Raw genomic sequence first — 7,430 nt, 5'->3', positions numbered from 1 at the left:
TACTCACTGTTCCTGGATAGCATTTGGTGTGCGACATCACAGCTTCCTTTCACCACTGAAAATTAAGTCATTACAATTTCACATAAGCATTCAGTTGTTTACTTCAAAAATGTTCTATGGCTAAAGATTTAAAACAAGATCATTTCGTTATAAGAAAACTCACTTACATCCCTGTTTAGAAAAAACATATTTTTTTCAAGAAAGCAGATGTTTGGTACAAACTACAGTCCCGTAAGCTAGTTCAAACACAGTGGCAAGTGACTCAGGGCACTCTGTACTTTATAAGCTTGGGATCAAAGTAAAGTTTAGTGAAATCCAGCTATATAGTGGGCAAGTGGAGGATCAAACCATAGAAACAATCCCTACCATGCAATGGGGAGGCAGTTCATTACCTAGGATAGCCCCAGGCTGCAGGACTTGTGAGATCGCACCTAAACTCTAAGACCCAGGAAAAGTGTAGTTTCATCAAGACCCCAGGGAAGCAGGCTCTAGATTAGAGAGAAGAACCAGCAGAGATTTTCTGCTGCCTTCTAGTCTGGCCCCAAACTGCCTTTAGATAGGTCAGGTGACAGGTAGTACCATTTTGCTTCTGCCTCAGAAACTCCTTCTGTTGACAATGGCAGTTTTCCAGAAGGAAATACAGGTGGATATGAGGAGTCCCTGTCTGCGGCTATAGGCTTCTCTAACTGCAGAGTGGAAAGCCAGAGACTGTAACCATTAAAGGTTGGGGGAAAGAAGGTTTGAGGATATCAGAAGGTAAGAAGTTAATGTAGGATTAATGCAGTTAATTTGTTTTTATTAGTTTTATTCTGTGTTTAGTCCTTTTTGTTGGATGTAACTCATAACCATTGTTCATTAATTAATTAATAAATTAAATTTGCATTTTCCTCTCCTCGAGGTCCCTCCTTCTCTCTTCTCCATCTCCCTCTTCCTTTCTCTTTGGAGAAGGGGAGGCCTCCCATGGATATCAACATATTATAACATATCAAGTTGCGGTAGGATTAGATAGATCTTCTCCTATTGAGGCTATACAAGGCAGCCCAGTTAGGGGAAAGTGTCCAAAGGCAGGCAACAGAGTCAGAGACAGCCCTTGTTCCAGTTGTTAGGGGTTCCACATGAAGACCAAGCTGTACTACCTGGGTCCATCCCATGCATGCCTTTTAGGTTGGTAGCTTAGTCTCTGTGTGGTCCTATGGGCCCAAGCTAGTTGATTCTGTATGTTTTCTTGTGTATATTTGACCTCTTTGGCTCCTTCAGTCCCTCTCCCCCTCTTTCACAGGATTCCCTGAGAACCACTTAATGTTTGGTTGTTGGTCTCTGCATCTGTTTTCATCAACTGCTGGATGAAGCTTCTCAGAGGACAGGTACGCTAGGGCTGATATCCAAAATATATAAAGAACTCAAGAAATTAGACACTAACAAACCAAATAACCCAATCAAAAATAGGATACAGATCTAAAGAGAGAATTCTTGATAGAAGAATCTCTAATGGCCGAGAATCATTTAAAGAAATGTTCAATGTCTTTAATCATGGGGAAAATGTAAATCAAAATGACCCTGAGAATCTATCTTACACCCATTGGAATGGCTAAGATCAAAAACTTAAGCTACAGCTTATATTGGCGAGGATGTGGAGAAAGTGGAACAGTCCTCTATTGCTCATAGAAGTGTAAAATTGTATAACCACTGTGGAAATCAATTTGTGGTTTCTCAGAAAACTGGAAATAGTACTACCTCAAGACTCAGCTATACCTAAAAGATGCCCCACCATCCCACAAGGACACATGCTCAACTATGTTCATAGCAGCATTATTCATAATAGCCAGAAACTGGAAACAACCTTGATGTCCCTCAACAGAAGAAAGGATAAAGAAAAAGTTGTACATTTACACAATGTACTATTCAGCTATTAAAAACAAAGACATCATGAAATTTTTAGGCAAATGGATGGAACTAGAGAATATCATCCTGAGTGAGGTAACCCAGACTCAGAAAAACACACATCCCAGAAAGATTTCTTAGAAATAGATATTAGCCATAATATACAGGATAATTATGCTACAAACCACAGACCCAAAGATGTTAAGAAAGAAGGAAAGCCCAGAGGAGATGTTTGAATCTCACTGGGAAGGAAAAATAGATTAGATAGATGTTGGGGGTTGATGGATGGAGGGGATTGGTTAGGGGAAGGTTGAGGATGAGAATATGAAAGATGAAGTGGGAGGAGAACATTCGATGATTCTTTACTAGAAAATGACAATTATCTATGATAAGGGCTGGAAGGATAACCCAGTAGTTGCTGAAAAAAATCATGGGGACAACAGTTTGGAATCCAGTACACATGTAGCAAGCTGGAGATCCCATAAATATGTGTAACTCTAGCCCTGAAGGAGTTTATGGCTTCCATATGTGCTCACAAGCACATGCTTCCTCCCATACTCACATACACTCATACATACACACCAAATAAAATAGAGTTAAAACTGTTTATGTGTTTATGTAGAGAGATACAGTAAAGCTAATTAATGTTTATCACCTCATTAACTTCGTGCTGAGAACACTGACAACTCCTTTAGCAATTTTGAGATCACGGTATATTCCTACTGAGAGTGGACATTCTGTGGCACTGTAGATGATCACAATTTATCCCTCCTGTCTGAGACTTTGTGCCTTGTGGTGATATGTCTCTACTTTCATCTGTCAACTTGCATTTTCCATGTCTATGGTAACCATTGTTCCACTCCCTGTTCTGTGAGATGAGTCTACCTCAGAGAAAAATATTACAGGATTTGCCTTTTGTGCCAAGTTTACTTAGCGTAGCATAGTGTGGAGGGTCCTCAAAAAAAAGCTAAACAGCTAGTAACCACATGATCCAACAAACCTAGAATGGACTTAAAGGAGAAAGAAATCAGAAATTGGAAGAAATGTCTTCCCTGGTACCATATTCATTTCTACATTAGTCAAAAACAGCTAACTTATGGAGTCAATTTTACATCTGTCAATTGATGAATGGATAAAGAAAATGAAGTCTATATAGTCAATGAAATATGATACACACTTTTAAAGGAAATAAGTTCTGTAATTCACAGTTAAAAACATGGAATAAGAGCTTTAGAACATTTTAAAGTACAAAGCTCAGCACAGTTGAATAAAAGCCCATGCCTGGAGAGCTCTTAGGTCCTAGTGGGGAAGCTAATACTGATGTTTTATTAAATGAATATTGTATGTAACTGTCTTTTGAATATTTATGATTATGCCTATATATCAGTACTGCTTTCAACCTAATAAGAGAAGTTCCATTTTGCAATGAGCAGTGATTAATGCAGACACTCATAACTGGACAAAGTGATGAGAGTAACTGACTAATGGGGGACCAACACCAGGAAGGCTCTGGGAACCTGAAGTGGAAGGCGGAGGTAAAAGAATGAATGCAAGACCTAGAGGATTAGGTGGGTGGGGAACTGGGAAACACTATCTCCTGGACCTTGTGTAGACATTACACTCATGAACTCAGTAGCCATGGTTAACTGCATAAGACTAAGGCCATCAACATTGCATCATGGATGAGAGGAGTCCAGGAGTCCTGCTACATATATCCCTGATGACTTACTGGCTGTTACTAGATGCTGGATGGAGTAAGTTATATTCCTTAATGGTGTAGCCACTTGTAACCTGCCCTTTGCTCAAGTAAATGACCTTCCACACTAATGCAAATAATAACAATCAAAGGTATAAGAGCATAAAATAAACACATGAAGGTTAAAATAGAACTTTTTGGGAAGAGGAAAATCGTGTAAGTTGACCTTGCTCCAGGAATATATGGATAGTACCCATTGGAATTGACAAGGTTTTTGTATGTATGTTTGTTTGTTTAAAAAAAACAAGTGGACACAATGAACAAATCTTGGGAGAGTTGCAAAGAAGGGGAGTAAATATGATTGGAACATGTTATGTGAAACACTTAAAGAATAAATAAAAATTAAATCCCTGCACTTCTTCCAGTATATATAGAATTTTATCATTTAGTAAAGTCAAAAGCAAATTTGCATACTAGCAAAAACAGACATGAAGTTGTGTAGGGATGGATAAGAGACGAGAGTGGATCTAGGAGAAGATATAAGGAGTGAACATGATTAAAATACATTTTATGAAATTCTAAAATATATTATTGATCAAGCCAGCAAAAATCCCAGCATAGATGAGATAGTCTCCAGGCCCCATCCCATACTAATGAGCTATTGGCAGTGGGGTGGTGCTGGGAGAGGAAGCATCATTCCTGAGTGAGGATATGGATACTGGTAGATTTTCTTTCTTTCTTTTAAGAATTATTTATTTATTTAAGGTCTTGCATGAGCTCCGCACACTTAAGCATTCCTACTGATTTGACATCTCTGTGTGGGCTGTAGAAGAACCCCCTCACACTTAGAAAAATCAAAACCCTCCCTTCTAAAGCTGTGGCTGCCCCATCCACTCCATCTCAGCATAGAGTACCACTGTGCAGTTTCTTAGAATCCAGGCTGGGGAAGCATCTCTGCACCTTCCTAATTCCTCATTCTTTTACCCCCAGTCCTCATGCAGTCCACCATCAACCCCTGCCAGCTTCACCTACAAAATCTGGAGTCACTTTTCATAGTTCAGGTCTATGTCACCTTTTGTCTAGATGACAGCAACAGTCCTTACTCTTGGAGCATATTGCTATCCTTTTTGGTGTACCATCAATATTTGCAGTCATCTTTTGAAACTCTAATGCAGTGAAATTTATTGTATTCTATAAGAGTCGAAGACATCATTATGAAGTATGGTTTAGTTGAATAAAAGTACAGACAAATAAGCACACTAAGTACCTACATGTATAAACATGGATTGAAACATATCGTGTATTTTCTGGCTATGTTGGAGCAATAATGCTCTGTTAGCAAGGACAGCATCTGGTGCATAGATGTTGGTGTCTAAAGCCATAGCTTAGGAAAAGGCACTCATGCTCCTTGGAGAAAACAGCTGATTCTATGGCTGGGGAACAATGTAGATGATCATACAGCAAAACCCCACAGCATGAGTCTAATAGTAGAAGAAATTATCAGACAAACCACGATTGGGATATTTTACAAGGCAGTTGCTAAAATTCCTTCCCAGAGGAGACAATGTCTACCCTTTGCCTAAAGTCCCAATGACAAACCAAGACACAATTTCACCAGACTTTACTCGAGAACCAATTAGTTTATTGGGCTTCCTTACTGAGCACAAGTGGCTGGTTACTGACGAGGGTTTGGTTATTCCTCCCAACAGGTGACACCTAGAAAGCCTTTATTCAGTAGGAATCAGGGATTCCCCATAGCCATAGCCATACAGATGGAGCCCCTCTCCTGTAGTCTTCCTCTACTTGTATACTCTAGCCTTTCTACAAGGAGATCACATGCAATTAAGGTAGAGCTGCATACTACTGGTAGGGATGCTAGATTCTAAAGTGAGGGGGTCTAGTGACTCTGTCCACCCTTCCACAGGAAAGATGTGAACAGTTAACAAAAACAGCTAGGGGGGTTGTTTTGTAAGGATGTGTAAGGATGTGTAGTTCACAACATGGCTGCTTCTTGACTTGAGGACAGTCACTGACAAGAGGATGTGTTATTGGAATTCTTCAAAATCTTTAGTTATGGAAAACAAGAAAAGTATCCCATAACAGAAAACACCATGGAAATATAGCAACTAAATGCAATGTGAGGTCCTAAATTTAATCCTGAAACAAGAAAGGTAGAGGGTAAAAATTAATGAAATATATTTATATAATGTGGGTATTTTTAAGATGTTAAAAATAGGAGAAAGTAAGCCAGTGTGGTTATCATCTTATTACTTACAGGCCTATCATCTTATCACTCAGAAGGTGGATGCAGGAGGGTCAAGGGCAGTCTGGGCCACATAGCAAGACCTTGTTGCAGAACACTCAGTCACAACAAAGAAAAACAAACAAAAATCCCCACAAAATTTGAAGCAATTGGGCAAAGGTGTCCAGAAATATTCTTCATTATCTTGGAAACTTTTCTGTAAGCGTAAAGTTACCTCAAAATGTTTACTTGTAGAAATGTGATTCATGTTACATGGATGCCTTATTTAAAAGTCTTCAAGTGTCTCTTGCACACAGTCCTTCCTAAAGGGAGGCCACCCCTAACCTTTTATTCAAGGGAAGCCACACCTAAGCTTCTATCCCTTAGTACTCTGCCTTTTCACCATGACTTAAGTGTATTCCCTTCACAGCACGTTAAATTATTTGAAACCCTCTTATACATTCATTTTATTCTCAACCGCAGGTTCTGTGAATTCAGGTTTTTACTTATTTTGTTCATTTCTCTCACCCCACCATCTTGTTGGCACCAAGTACATGAAGAGCTGCAAAATGACTTAGGGCTGCTTTTAAATTTTTCTTTCTTTCTGAAAATTTCTTCCTTCCTTCTCTCCTTCCTTCCTTCTTTCCTTCCTTCTTCCTTCCTTCCTTCCTTCCTCCTTTCTTCTTTCAATCATCCCTTCCTTTCTTTATTTTTAAAAACAGGGTCTTATGTTGCCCAAAATGACCTCAAACCCTCTCTGTAGCTGAGAATGACCTTGAACTCCTGGTCCTCCAGTCTCTATCTTCTAGCTACTGAGATGATGGGCATGTGCTGTTATACATCACTGAAACTCCCATTTTTCTTTGGGATCACAACCCAAGCTGTTAAAAAGCAGAAGAGAAAGGCAGGGAGTGTAGGTTGTCAGGGGGCTTGAGAAGCCAGGCATCTTGCACAGTCTCTTAAATTCATGCTGCAGAGAAAGGCAATTTCCGGTTGGAAAAGAGGAGCATTTGGAGTCACGGTTTATCCTAGATGACTCAGAAGAGCCTGGAGGAGCTTGTTAGAAATACTAATATCCCTGGGCCTGTGGTAATTCTGAATTGCTACTGTCTTGGGTTTGTACTTCAGGATACTGGCATTTCGTATCAAGCTCTTTCAAGTGATTCTGTTGCATAGCCAGGATTGAGAACAACATGTCTAAGAAGTACTATAGAAAGGAAAGAAAATAAGAAACATGCACTGAAAGTGAAGAAATGGGTCTTTTTGATGACTAGAAAGCCATCCTGGGTAGAGGGAAGGCACACAGTATTTCTATGGTACTAGATGTAAGACAGTCCAGGATCAGAAGATAGGCAAGATTGAAGATGATTATTCTAGATCCCTCATAGACCTCAAAGTTGCCTGAAAAGTTGTCAGGGTAAATGACATTTGGACATCAGAGAATCTTCGACTCTTGTAGAATACAATAAATTTCTTATAGAATACAACAAACTGCATCAGAGTTTCAAAAGATGACTGCAAATATTGATGGTACACCAAAAAAGATAGCAATATGCTCCAAGAGTAAGGACTGTTGCTGTCATCTAGACAAAAGGTGACATAGACCTGAAC

The sequence above is a fragment of the Mastomys coucha genome, chromosome X, assembly GCF_008632895.1.
Source record: "Mastomys coucha isolate ucsf_1 chromosome X, UCSF_Mcou_1, whole genome shotgun sequence".
NCBI lineage: Eukaryota > Metazoa > Chordata > Mammalia > Rodentia > Muridae > Mastomys > Mastomys coucha.
Note: the sequence above shows the minus strand (reverse complement) of the source record.